Genomic DNA, 14,640 nt, shown 5'->3' on the forward strand with positions numbered 1-14,640 from the left:
TGTTTGTTTTTCAAATGGAAAATATTAATATGGAAAACAGCTATGTGTAGTTTATGTGTATTGTTTTAATGTGTTTGTCTGATATTTTAGTTGTAAAAGCCATGTACGCTTAGTGTCGCTTCATAGCAACCGAGTTTAAAACGTGAGCGGTAACTGAACGAGATATTGCAAAGCGCATGCTCGCGCACTGACTTCCGCTCTATCGAAATACTGCATATACGTATAGCGAAAGTTCGTAAGTGTAATACCTATCGTCATCGATAAAGCCAAAATTAAGCCGTTATTATTATACTTGTCCAGAAACTGTTATTGTCCTGAAACTGGTTCCTGCCCCTTACATATTTTGCATGTGACATTTTGTGTATTCATTCACAAAAGTTATAAAGAAAAAATGTTCCATCAAAATTAACCCTGATGTAGTGGTCATTTATCAGGTCTAGGATTTCATGATATTTATGGACTGTTCGTAAATTTATGGATAGCCTAGAAATTTAAAGATTTTTCAATCCATAAATTTACAAATGTATACTCAATGTGAAATTTGCTGTTTTTCAGCTTCTGACTAGTTTTTTTTATGGATTGTTTATATTTACAAACGTAATGTGGTGAGTTTCATTTTTGTATGATGATTTTGAAATATTAAATAAAAGTGAAAATTGAAAGTCATCATATTGTTTTGAATCTTACCATACTGTTACATTTAATCATATAGTATGTAACCTTATTAATTTTAACCTTTTAATACAACTTCTACTATTTTCTTACTTAATGTCTGTAAATTTACAGATACAAAAATCTGTAAAATTATGGCTCGTCCAAAAATTTACAGACTGTCCGTAAATATCATAAAATCCTAGACCTGTTTATTCTGCATTATTTTATTCTACATAATCTCATGGGAACACACTTGCAACATAGATATTTTTAATAAAGCCTCCAAAATATTAGAGCAAAATATTTCAATAATTAGAAGGGCAAGTAAAAGTTGAGCTGGACTGGTCTTTCATCAAGTTCTTTGAAAAATAACACTGAAAAACAGTTGTTTCTGGTGAGCGACTCAGGGCCATCATGGCCCTCTTGTTTATTTTTCAGTTTTTTAGTTGGAATACATTTGTCCATGTTTCTAAAAAGTGTATCTTTAAAGTTGACCATGTTTGTATCTACACTGTTATTCTGATTTTTAGCTAGATAGACAGATTTAAATTCATTTGTCAGATCTTTAAGTTTTTGCCAATCTGCCTTTTTATAATTATAAACAGTTCCATCTTGTTTCTTGTTGGTAACTGCACATAATTTTGAGGTAACAAACAGGCATTCCCGCAATCATGATCACTTAAACCAAGTGGAGGTCCTGTGGAACATTTTTCAATCAAAGTTGGGTGTGATGTTATAAAAAGATCTAAAGTTCTGTTCATTCTCGAAGGTAGCAAGTTCACTTGTTCTATAAAGTGTAAATTTAATATTGAACACAATTTTTCACAATGTGATTTATCTTTAGCACCAGATGTAGGATTACCATACTCCCAGTCAATATATAATCTCCTAAATTGAAGTCTCTGCCAAGGAAAATTTTACAGTTCCGATATTTTTCACTATTTCCTATTTTTCCAAGCGAGATACCAAGTTTGTTCAGTGTTTCGATTTTAGACTTTGCTTGGGTTCACGATAAAATGCACCGACTAGTATATTACAATGTTTTGAAGTTGTGACTTTCACCCATTTAATTTCACAGTTACTTTCTAAATCTGGACAGTCTTCACAGTCTAAACCCGGTTTAACTAAAACCATGACTCGCCTCCACCTTTTTCAACAAGTTCTTTGTGATCTTTTCGAAAAATTCTATACGAGTGTTCAGGTAGTATATTGTAAGGCGAGAAAGGCTGGATCTAAATGAGTTTCATTGCTGAGGATGATATTGGGCTCATTACTAACTATAAGATTATGTAATTCAGTCTTTTTAGTCCCCTACCGGTTTACCGGAGGGGACTTTAGGTTTACCCTCCGTCTGTCTGTCCGAGCAAACATTTGATTATTATGAGCTTCATTCCGTAGTTAAATAGAAAACAAAAACTCATAAAATTCAAATTAAATAATTTTTTTTGTTTTTATGAGCTTATTTTGCTTATGGACGTTGGTCCAGGTGGTGTTTATGAGCTGATTTGCCTCATAAACATCAAATTTTGGTACGTCTGTCCGTCCGTCCGTCAGTCCACAAAACTGGATCCCGCGATAACGCAAAAAGTACTGAAAATATTTTTATGAAACTTGATATATGGTTAGATTGCAGTATGGAGATTATGCACGTCTTTTTCTTTTCTTCCTAGGTTTAAAATTATGGTTGCTATGGCAACAAATAGACTGAAAATATGGCAAATTTTACACATAACCTGGATCCAGTGATAACGCAAAAAGTACTGAAAATATTTTTATGACACTTAAAATATGGGTAGATGGCAGTCTGGAGATTATGCACATCCTTTTCTTTTCTTCCTGTGTTGAAAATCTTTTGGTTGCTATGGCAGCAAATAGACTGAATTTCAAGATTTCTGATACTAGTTTTTACATTTTTTCACTATAAGTTCTTTATTTCTTAAGGTATTTTCTTCAAACTTTAAATATAAGTTTCTTGTCATCAACCTCATCATATGTGACAAGGTTTACAACTCTAGCACAAAATTGATCAGAATTTCCTCCCTTGAACTTAGAATTTTCATGAAAAAAATATTTTTTTAAAACTTTCTTTTACTTCTAATTCAAAATAAACATTCATTATCAATACCTTCATTACTAATTGTTCTTTGTTACACTCACATCGTGTATGAGTCTTGCATCTTTATTTCAAGAGTTATCTCCTTTTTAAGAATTTTGCTTTTAAAAATGTTCTATTTTGATAACAGGGATGTTTGAAAAAATAACTTTAGAGTGTCCTTCAGTCCGTCTGTCTGTCTGTACATAAAAACTGTTTCTTGTGATCACTTTTAAAGAATTTTTCAACAAATTTACTTAAAATAGAGACATAAGTGAATGGCCAATGGCCCTTCAGAATATTGCTAGGGTTCTAACCGGTAGGGGACTTATGGATTGCTTGCAATACTATAATAATTGCTTGTTATTCCTAATACTTTGAAAGTTTATGACACAAAATGACAGGGTGTCGCCCCTGCGTACCATGAATGAACTACCAGTAGAAGATGTCGTAGATTTATCTTTAGAAACGCACTGAGATGATTGTAAACTTGATTCTGGGTCGGACATAACACTGTTTTCGTGAGATGAAACACTACCATTCTTAAAAATATCAGTTAAATTTAAGTTTGTAGATTTATTTCTATAGTTAGAATTTCTCAATGGAGTAGATGTATATGTATTCTCACCAATTCCAGTACATTCAATGCTTAAGTTTGATAATTCATCAAATGGATTTGTTGTATGATAAGAGTCTAAATCTGTAAATGTGAATGTAGCAACATTTGGGAGTCCACATGTGTTACATAGCCATACTACACTGTCTCTACCTAAGTCACGGTATGCTTTTGGGCAAATGTTTAAGCAAGCACTATGAAACCAGACTTCACAGTCTTCACACTGAACGGCTTTTGCATTCCAGGTGACTCTTGTGACACACACACAGCATGGGTATTTTCCTGGACCGGGTTGGATTTCTATGTCTCCACATTGCATAATAATAAGATACATAAATATATTTGCCTTTAAATTGTAACAGGAAAGTGTGAAATTTGCTGTTTTTAGTTTAAAACTAAAATCCGCAGCTTAAAACAATTTGTTTTATTGATTGTTTATATTTACAAAGGTAAAAGAGTGTGTTTCATCTTTTTTTGATGATTTGAAATTTTTGTTTCAAGTGAAAATTGAAAATCATCAAATTGTTCTGAATCTTACCATAGTGATTCATTAAATAAAATAATACATAGACTTATTCATTTTAACCTGCGGTTTTGAATTTTAATGCCACTTCTACTTTTTCCTTATTTAATATCTGTAAATTTACAGATAAAAAGATCTATAAAATAATGGATTGTCCAAAAATTTACAGACTGTCCATAAATATCATGAAATCCTAGACCTGATTAAATAATGATTTTGTAATTCAATGAGGCTAAAATAGTAGAAATCAAAACAAACCTAACAGAACATAAACTTTATTAAACAAAACTTGGTACACTAACACTGAAACAGATTTTTAGCTCGACTATTCGCAGAATAATCGAGCTAATGCAGTCACCCATTTGTCGGCGTCGGCGTCGGCGTCCCTGTGGTTAAGTTTTTGTATGTAAGCTGGTATCTCCATAACTACTGAAGGGAATGGATTGAAACTTCACACACTTGTTCTCTGTGATTATCTAAGATGATTGGCACAAGTCCCATAACTCTGATTTGCTTTTTTTCATAATTATGCCCCTTTTTCGACTTAGAAATTCTTGGTTAAGTTTTTGCTTGTAAGCTGGTATCTCCATAACTACTGAAGGGAATGGATTGAAACTTCACACACTTGTTCTCTGTGATTATCTAAGATGATTGGCACAAGTCCCATAACTCTGATTTGCTTTTTTTGCATAATTATGCCCCTTTTTCGACTTAGAAATTCTTGGTTAAGTTTTTGTATGTAAGCTGGTATCTCCATAACTACTGAAGGGAATGGATTGAAACTTCACACACTTGGTCTCTGTGATTATCTAAGATGATTGGCACAAGTCCCATAACTCTGATTTGCTTTTTTTCATAATTATGCCCCTTTTTCGACTTAGAAATTCTTGGTTAAGTTTTTGTATGTAAGCTGTTATCTCCATAACTACTGAAGGGAATTGATTGAAACTTCACACACTTGTTCTCTGTGATTATCTAAGATGATTGGCACAAGTCACATAACTCCGATTTGCTTTTTTACATAATTATGCCCCTTTTTCGACTTAGAAATTCTTGGTTAAGTTTTTGCGTGTAAGCTGGTATCTCCATAACTACTGAAGGGAATGGATTGAAACTTCACACACTTGTTCTCTGTGATTATCTAAGATAATTGCCACAAGTCCCATAACTCTGATTTGCTTTTTTACATAATTATGCCCCTTTTTTCGACTTAGAAATTCTTGGTTAAGTTTTTGCGTGTAAGCTGGTATCTCCATAACTACTGAAGGGAATGGATTGAAACTTCACACACTTGTTCTCTGTGATTATCTAAGATGATTGGCACAAGTCCCATAACTCTGATTTGCTTTTTTTCATAATTATGCCCCTTTTTCGACTTAGAAATTCTTGGTTAAGTTTTTGTATGTAAGCTGGTATCTCCATAACTACTGAAGGGAATGGATTGAAACTTCACACACTTGTTCTCTGTGATTATCTAAGATGATTGGCACAAGTCCCATAACTCCGATTTGCTTTTTTTCATAATTATGGCCCTTTTTCGACTTAGAAATTCTTGGTTAAGTTTTTGTATGTAAGCTGTTTTCTCCATAACTACTGAAGGGAATTGATTGAAACTTCACACACTTGTTCTCTGTGATTATCTAAGATGATTGGCACAAGTCCCATAACTCTGATTTGCTTTTTTACATAATTATGCCCCTTTTTCGACTTAGAAATTCTTGGTTAAGTTTTTGCGTGTAAGCTGGTATCTCCATAACTACTGAAGGGAATGGATTGAAACTTCACACACTTGTTCTCTGTGATTATCTAAGATAATTGCCACAAGTCCCATAACTCTGATTTGCTTTTTTACATAATTATGCCCCTTTTTCGACTTAGAAATTCTTGGTTAAGTTTTTGCGTGTAAGCTGGTATCTCCATAACTACTGAAGGGAATGGATTGAAACTTCACACACTTGTTCTCTGTGATTATCTAAGATGATTGGCACAAGTCCCATAACTCTGATTTGCTTTTTAACATAATTATGCCCCTTTTTCGACTTAGAAATTCTTGGTTAAGTTTTTGCATGTAACTGGTATCTCCATAACTACTGAAGGGAATGGATTGAAACTTCACACACTTGGTCTCTGTGATTATCTAAGATGATTGGTACAAGTCCCATAACTCTGATTTGCTTTTTTTTGATAATTATGCCCCTTTTTCGACTCATGAATTCTTGGTAAAGTTTTTGCATGTAAGCTTGTCTCTCCATAACTACTGAAGGGAATGTATTGAAACTTGAAGAGTTTGTACCTTTTCGGACAATTTTATGTATTCATATAGGTAAGCATTATTATACTCAATGAAACACCCTTGTGACAAATTTTCGAATAGTCGAGCGTTACTGTCCTCCGACAGTTCTTGTTTATCTGCTTATTATCAACAAGCATTTTATTTTAATTAGAATGATTAAAAAGCAAGACACATAACAATCAGCATGCCCATTCATGCATTTAAGTGCGTAAAGTAAAATTGTCAGAATGAATGTTTGGGATAGCCTGATATGCATATCAACTAAATGTCGTTGCCATCTACCAATGGTTAGGAACAGTCTAAACCCCCTCACAATTGCATGTCTGCTTTTAAAGTCATCTCAGTCTGATTCGTAAATATTTTTGTCATGTCTTGACGTCACATTAAGGCAGCACACCACACTAATTGAAACCACAGCTTGGAATGGCCAGGGATGATTTCATGGATATAGTGACTATTGTGGTTTTAAATGACTGGTTGTCTTTATGAAATTTGTTTTTGTGACATGCTATATGATCATTGGCAAATTCGAAAACATGGTTAGAAATCACATGCTGTTAATTATAGATTTCAAGGCCGCCATTGTTTGTAAACATTGCTTTAAACAGCATGGTCGGTGAAAACAAGTAATTTTACAGGGGGGTACAAACTTTCAGCAATAGCAAAAATCTACAAGGCCAAGCACCTATTTCTTTGTGATATTTTGCATTTATAGGGAGTTGCTAGAGCAGTGACAGAGTTTCTGTAGCCCGAATATTGGCAGGTATTTTTTCCGGAGGGACAAAATATGTTGTTTTGGGTCCCGGACTACTATACATTTTTTGGCTTTTACGGAATGAATTAGAATTTTTTAACTGCCTGACTGTTGCACATGGGATGATTTCATTATAGATTTGCAATGTTATGACATATATGTTCTTAACAAAATGTGTTTTCTTTTTCCAGGTTGTGTAGTTTGGGATCAGATTTATCAGACATATTGCTTGTAGGACATTGACGGCAGAAACTTGAAATTTAGTGTGGAGTGCTACCTTAAGGTAAAATGAAATTTGTTCAATGCTTGTTTTTTGTCATTAAACTTTGTGTAAATGCTCTATATTACACTGACTACAATGATGATGAAATTTCAAAATTATATTAAACACAGTGCCAGAAAGTCAGCTTTAAAGAGGGGAGGTAACTCAAATACCAGAAATTCTTTGTGAAATGTATTAAAGGCGCTGTGTCTGCTGTGTGCTTCAAGTGATAATGCTTACTTATTTTAGGAGATACAGCTATAGAAGAATGCTAATTTTCACATATAGAGCTATGAAGGTTAAATTAGTTGATGTTTTCCTGCCTTTTTATGACTTTTTATTTAGGAAAAAGGCATGCATTTAATGAATTTCATCTGTATGTGTGAAATATGGCCATCCGAAGTGTTTCGAGTGATGCAAAATCATTGCTTGGAGGTAAATTTTTGCTGGAAATCATTTTTAGGGGCAAGGGGATGTAAAATCTTTTTCTGACCATTTTAAAGGTGAGCGAGCAAGATCGAGTAGTCGGAAAATTTGGTTTTTGCACTGTCACTTTGTGATTTTCGTTTCCCTAGGAGACCCACATTGTGATGTCTACAATGCTGAGAAGCCCCTGACAAATGCTTTGTCTGTTTGATTTTGACTTTACACATAAACCTATATGAACATTGTGCATGCCAAATAGATTTTCTACTATGTAGGACTGAAAAAAACATAGCATATATTAGTGTCTGGGAGGGAACATATCTTTATGTTTCTGTTTCCCCAAGTGTCCCCATTAAGCCGTTTTTCTTAAAAAGTATGGAATTTGTTTTAAAAATTTCTTCCAAAATCTATGGCATAAGGATAATTTTTTTGCAAATTTGAAAAGTTGTTGGGTAGTAAAAAAACCCGTTTGTTAAACCTTACATTGGAATTCTTAACCCCTTTCATTGGGAAATTTTTTCTTTTTTTACATGTTACAAAACAGCCCCTGCCGAGGGGTGAAAAGGGGGAAAAAGGGAAGTTTATTAAAAGGGACATATGGGGAAAAAAAAACAATTTCCCAAACAAAATAAAATTTATTTTTTTATTGAAATTTTGCAAAATTTGCAGAAAAAAATCTGTATTAAGTTTTAAAAAAAACAAGGGCAAGGGGTCCTTAAGGGGAGCACAAAAACCTAATTGGGAAACCACAGCTTGGAATGGCCAGGGAGGATTTCATGGATATAGTGACTATTGTGGATTTAAATGACTGGTTGTCTTTAAAGTGCATTTTCAGCATGAAATTTGTTTTTGTGACATGTAATATGATCATTGGCAAATTCAAAAACATGGTTAGAAATCACATGCTGTTAATTATAGATGTCAAGGCTGCCATTGTTTGTAAACATTGCATGCTCGGTGAAAGCAAGTAATTTTACTGGGGGGTTCAAACTTTCAGCAAAAGCAAAAAATCTACAAGGCCAAGCACCTATTTCTTTGTGATATTTTGCATGTATAGGGAGTTGCTAGAGAAGTGTCAGAGTTTCTGTAGCCCGTATATTTGCAGATTTTTTGCCGGAGGGACGAAATATGTTGTTTTTGGTCTCGGACCACTATAGATTTTTTGGCTTTTACGGAATGAATTGGAATTTTTTAACTGGCTGACTGTTGCACATGGGATGATTTCATTATAGATTTGCAATGTTATGACATATATGTTCTTAACAAAATGTGTTTTTCTTTTTCCAGGTTGTGTAGTTTGGGATCAGATTTATCAGACATATTTTGCTCGTAGGACATTGACGGCAGAAACTTGAAATTTAGTGTGGAGTGCTACCAAGTCATGTTCTGTTTTATGGATATTTACAACTGTCAAAAAGTATTTTGAGTTCTCCAATGATCAGCTAAAAGTTTAGTCACTTGATTTTAGCTGGACTATACAAGCTGTCCTACTCGCCCCTGCGTCTGCGTCCAGATTTCAGATTAAAGTTTTTGTGCAGTAAAATATTTTTCACTATAACTTTGTCATTTCTTAAGGTATCAACTTCAAAACTTCAAATATATATGTTCCTTATCATTAACCACATCTTATGTTACAAGGTTCATAACTCTAGCACCAATATTTCCAGATTTATCTCCCCTTGAACTTAGAATTTCCCTCAAAAAATACTATTTTTTTACTGTTACTTCTTTATTTCCTAAGGGATCAACCTCATACTTCAAATATAGTACCTTATCATCATCCCCATCTTATTTGACAAGGTTCATAACTCTAGCACCAATATTTTCAGATTTATCTCCCCTTGAACTTAGAATTTTCCTCAAAAAATACTATTTTTTACTGTTACTTCTTTATTTCTTAAGGGATCAACCTCATACTTCAAATATATGTACCTTATCATCATCCCTATCTTATATGACAAGGTTCATAACTCTAGCACCAATATTTTCAGATTTATCTCCCCTTGAACTTAGATTTTTTTTACTAGAAAAATGTTATTTTTTACTATAACAATTTTAGTTTTAAAGGTATCTACAATGTACCTCAAACTTCAAATACTTATTCCTTATCATCAATAACATTTTATGTGACAATGTTCATAACTCTTGAAGCAATATTTACAGATTTATCTCTCTTTGAACTTAGGATTTTCTTTAAGAAATATTATAACTTCTTTACTTTTTAAGGTATCTACTTCAAACTTCAAATATATATTTCTTATCATTACACACATGTTGTGTGACAAGGTTCATAACTCTAGCGTGACTATTTCTAGAATTTTCCCCTTGATCTTGGAATTTATGTTAACAAATGTTATTTTTTACTATAACTTAATACATAATTATACATAATTGATTTTTGTGCCCCCTCTTTAGTGGCGGGCATTTAGATTTACCCTTGTCCGTCCGTCTGTCCTTCCGTCCGTTCTCTTTTGTGTCGCACGTAACTCAAAAAGTATTTGACCTAGAGTCATGAAACTTTACAGGAATGTTGATCAGCATGTTTACTTGTGCACCTTGGTATTTTCGTCTGGATATTTTTAGTATTTTTAGAGTTATTGCCCTTGACTTAGTAAAATTTTGCAATTTTCAACTTGTGTCGCATGTAACTCAAAAAGTATTTGACCTAGAGTCATGAAACTTTACAGGAATGTTGATCAGCATGTGTAGTTGTGCACCTGGGTATTTTTCGTCTGGATATTTTTAGTATTTTTAGAGTTATTGTCCTTGACTTAAAAATTTTGCAATTTTCAACTTGTGTCGCATGTAACTCAAAAAGTATTTGACCTAGAGTCCTGAAACTTTACAGAATGTTGATCAGCATGTGTAGTTGTGCACCTGGGTATTTTCGTCTGGATATTTTTAGTATTTTTAGAGTTATTGCCCTTTACTTAGTAAAATTTTGCAATTTTCAACTTGTGTCGCATGTAACTCAAAAAAGGATTTGACATAGAGTCATGAAACTTTACAGGAATATTGATCAGCATGTGTAGTTGTGCACCTGGGTATTTTCGTCTAGATTTATTTAGTATTTTTAGAGTTACTGCCCTTGTGTCGCATGTAACTCAAAAAGGATTTGACATAGTGTCATTAAACCTTACGGGAAGGTTGCTCAGCATATTTAGTTTTGCATCTGGGGTTTTGCTTGTGGATTTATCCAGTATTTGTAGTTATTTCCCTTGACTAAGTTAAAACCGTTTCATCATGTTGTTATTTGTTCCTTGAGTGCTTGAGTTAGAATCAACCAACTTTACAGGAATAATGATCAACATCACTAAATTACAGGAATAATGATTCACATCACTGTGAAGCTATGCACCTGGGACTTTGCATGTGGATTTTTTTCAGTTTTGTTCAGAGTTATTGCCCTTGACTTACAGTAGTATAAATTTGCAATTTTCAACTTGTTCATGCATAGCTCAAAAAGTATTTCACTTGTAGGCCTGAAAGTTTACAAGAATGTTGGTCAGCATGTGTACTTATGCACCTTGGAGTTTTCTTGTGGATTTATTCAGTATTTGTAAAGTTCTTGCCCTTTACTTAGTAAAAGATTTTTAGTTTTCAAAAAAATATTTGACCTAGAGTCAAAAGATTGACAGAACAGTGGCGCGGTGGGGGCACCCGTGTCCTATGGACACATTTCTAGTTATACCCCACCACAAAATGTGGGGGGGGCTATAATGGATTCGCTTTGTCGCGTCAGTCGGTCGGGTCGGTCGGTCCGTCCGTCCGTCTCCATTTTCGTGTCCGCTCTATAACTCCTATACCACTTGAAGGATTTTCTTCAAACTTGGCTCAAATGTTCACCTCAGCAAGGGGATGTGCAGAGCCAATGTTGCCCATGTGTCAGCTCAAGGTCAAGGTCACAATTGAAGGTCAAATATCAAACACAATCATATATTAGACAGTATGTCGTGTCCGCTCTGTAGGTCCTACAATAATTGAAAAGATTTTCTTCAAACTTGGCTAAAATGTTCACCTCAACAAGGGGATGTGCAGAACTCATGTTGCCCATGTGTCATTTTAAGGTCAAGGTCACAATTGAAGGTCAAATATCAAACAATCAAATATTACACAATATGTCGTGTCCGCTCTGTAAGTCCTACACTAATTGAAAGATTTTCTTCAAACTTGGCTCAAATGTTCATTTCAACAATGGGATTGTGCAGAACCCATGTTGCCCATGTGTCAGCTCAAGGTCAAGGTCACAATTGAAGGTCAAATATCAAACAATCAAATATTACACAGTATGTCGTGTCCGCTCTGTAAGTCCTACACTTATGGAAAGATTTTCTTCAAACTTGGCTCAAATGTTCACCTCAACTAGGTTATGTGCAGAACCCATGTCACTCTTTTGCCGGCTTAGGGTCAAGGTCACACTTGAAGGTCAAAAATTGACTTAGAAAATGTTCTTTAATTTTAACATATATCTGAATATTTCTGATTCTAGGAAAGGCATTTGCTTGAAACTTAAAATATAAATGAAGTGTCACAATTAAGATATGCTGGTCAAGTTTCATAACTGTATTGCATTTTAACAAAGTTATGCCCCTTTTTAATCTTCAAATTTACATACAATCACATATTAGACAATATGTTGTGTCCGCTCTATAAATCCTATACTAATGAAAGAATTTTCTTCAAACTTTTCTCAAATGTTCACCTTAACAAGGTTATGTGCAGAATCCATGTCACCTTTGTGCAGACTAAAGGTCAAGGTCAGACTTGAAGGTCAAAAAATGACTTAGAAAATGTTCTTAGATTAAAACATGTTCTTGAATATTTCGGAAACTAGCATAGGTATTTGCTTGAAACTTAAAAGATATATGAGGTGTCACAATTACAATATGCAGGTCAAGTTTCATAACTCTGTATTGGATTTTGACAAAGTTATGCCCCTTTTTAAGTCTTTAAATTTACATACAATCAATACTAGACAATATGTTGTGTCAACTCTATAAATTCTATACTAATGGAAGGATTTTCTTCAAACTTTACTCAAATCTTCACTCCAATTGGGCGATGTGCAGAACCCATCTTACCCTTGTGCCAGCTGAAGGTCAAGGCCACACTTGAAGGTCAAAAAAGTTTAGTATATTTATAGGGAGTTGCTAGAGCAGTGACAGAGTTTCTGTAGCCCGAATATTGGCAGGTATTTTTTCCGGAGGGACAAAATATGTTGTTTTGGGTCCCGGACTACTATACATTTTTTGGCTTTTACGGAATGAATTAGAATTTTTTAACTGCCTGACTGTTGCACATGGGATGATTTCATTATAGATTTGCAATGTTATGACATATATGTTCTTAACAAAATGTGTTTTCTTTTTCCAGGTTGTGTAGTTTGGGATCAGATTTATCAGACATATTGCTTGTAGGACATTGACGGCAGAAACTTGAAATTTAGTGTGGAGTGCTACCTTAAAGGTAAAATGAAATTTGTTCAATGCTTGTTTTTTGTCATTAAACTTTGTGTAAAATGCTCTATATTACACTGACTACAATGATGATGAAATTTCAAAATTATATTAAACACAGTGCCAGAAAGTCAGCTTTTAAAGAGGGGAGGTAACTCAAATACCAGAAATTCTTTGTGAAATGTATTAAAGGCGCTTTGTCTGCTGTGTGCTTCAAGTGATAATGCTTACTTATTTAGGAGATACAGCTATAGAAGAATGCTAATTTTCACATATAGAGCTATTGAAGGTTAAATTAGTTGATGTTTTCCTGCCTTTTTATGACTTTTTATTTAGGAAAAAGGCATGCATTTAATGAATTTCATCTGTATGTGTGAAATATGGCCATCCGAAGTGTTTCGAGTGATGCAAAATCATTGCTTGGAGGTAAATTTTTGCTGGAAATCATTTTTTAGGGGCAAGGGGATGTAAAATCTTTTTCTGACCATTTTAAAGGTGAGCGAGCAAGATCGAGTAGTCGGAAAATTTGGTTTTTGCACTGTCACTTTGTGTTTTTTTTCGTTTCCCTAGGAGACCCACATTGTGATGTCTACAATGCTGAGAAGCCCCTGACAAATGCTTTGTCTGTTTGATTTTGACTTTACACATAAACCTATATGAACATTGTGCATGCCAAATAGATTTTCTACTATGTAGGACTGAAAAAAACATAGCATATATTAGTGTCTGGCAGGAACATATCTGATGTATTCTGTGCCCCATAGTGTCACATGAAGCCAGTTTATTCTTAAACTGTATGGCAATTTGTTAAATATTTCTTCCATATCATATGGCATAAGGATATATTTGTGCAAATTAGTAAAAGTTGTATGGATAGTATAAAACCCAGTTTGTGTACACCTTACATTGGGAATTCTTACCTTACATTGGGAATTCTTTCTTTTTCTACATGTACTAAAAACAGCGTGCCGAGGGCTGAAAATGGGGCAAACGGTATAGTTCATTAAAGGCACATATGAAGAAAACCAAACAATTCCTAGCAAAATAAAATCATTTTATTTATTGAAATATGCATAAATTTTTGCAGAAAAAGTTCTGTATTAAGTTTAAAAATCAATTCAAGGTCCCCTTTAAAGGGAAGGCACAAAAACCAAAATTGAGGTTTCATGGATATATTGCTATTGGGGTTTTAAATGACGGTTTTTGTTTTTTAAAGTGCTTTTTCGGGCATAAAATTTTTTTTTGTACATTAATATATCTTTGGGGCTTTTTCCCAAAAAACAGGGTTTTAGAAATAAACAGCTGTTAATTATAGTTTCAAGGCTGCCATTGTTTGAAAACTTGAAATCCCTTGGGGAAAGCAAGAATTTTTAAACGGGGGGGTTCAAATTTCAAAAAAGAAAAAAATAAAAGGCAAGCCCTATTTTTTTATATTTGCATTTTGGGAGTTGCAGAGAAGTGTCAGATTTTCTGTGGGCCCTATTTTTTGGCAGTTTTTTTGGCCGGGGGACAAAATTTGGTTTTTGGTCTCGGACCACTATAGATTTTTTGGCTTTTACGGAAT

Source organism: Ruditapes philippinarum, unplaced genomic scaffold, assembly GCF_026571515.1.
Source record: "Ruditapes philippinarum isolate M1 unplaced genomic scaffold, ASM2657151v2 ctg1084_1_1_1_1, whole genome shotgun sequence".
NCBI classification, from domain to species: domain Eukaryota; kingdom Metazoa; phylum Mollusca; class Bivalvia; order Venerida; family Veneridae; genus Ruditapes; species Ruditapes philippinarum.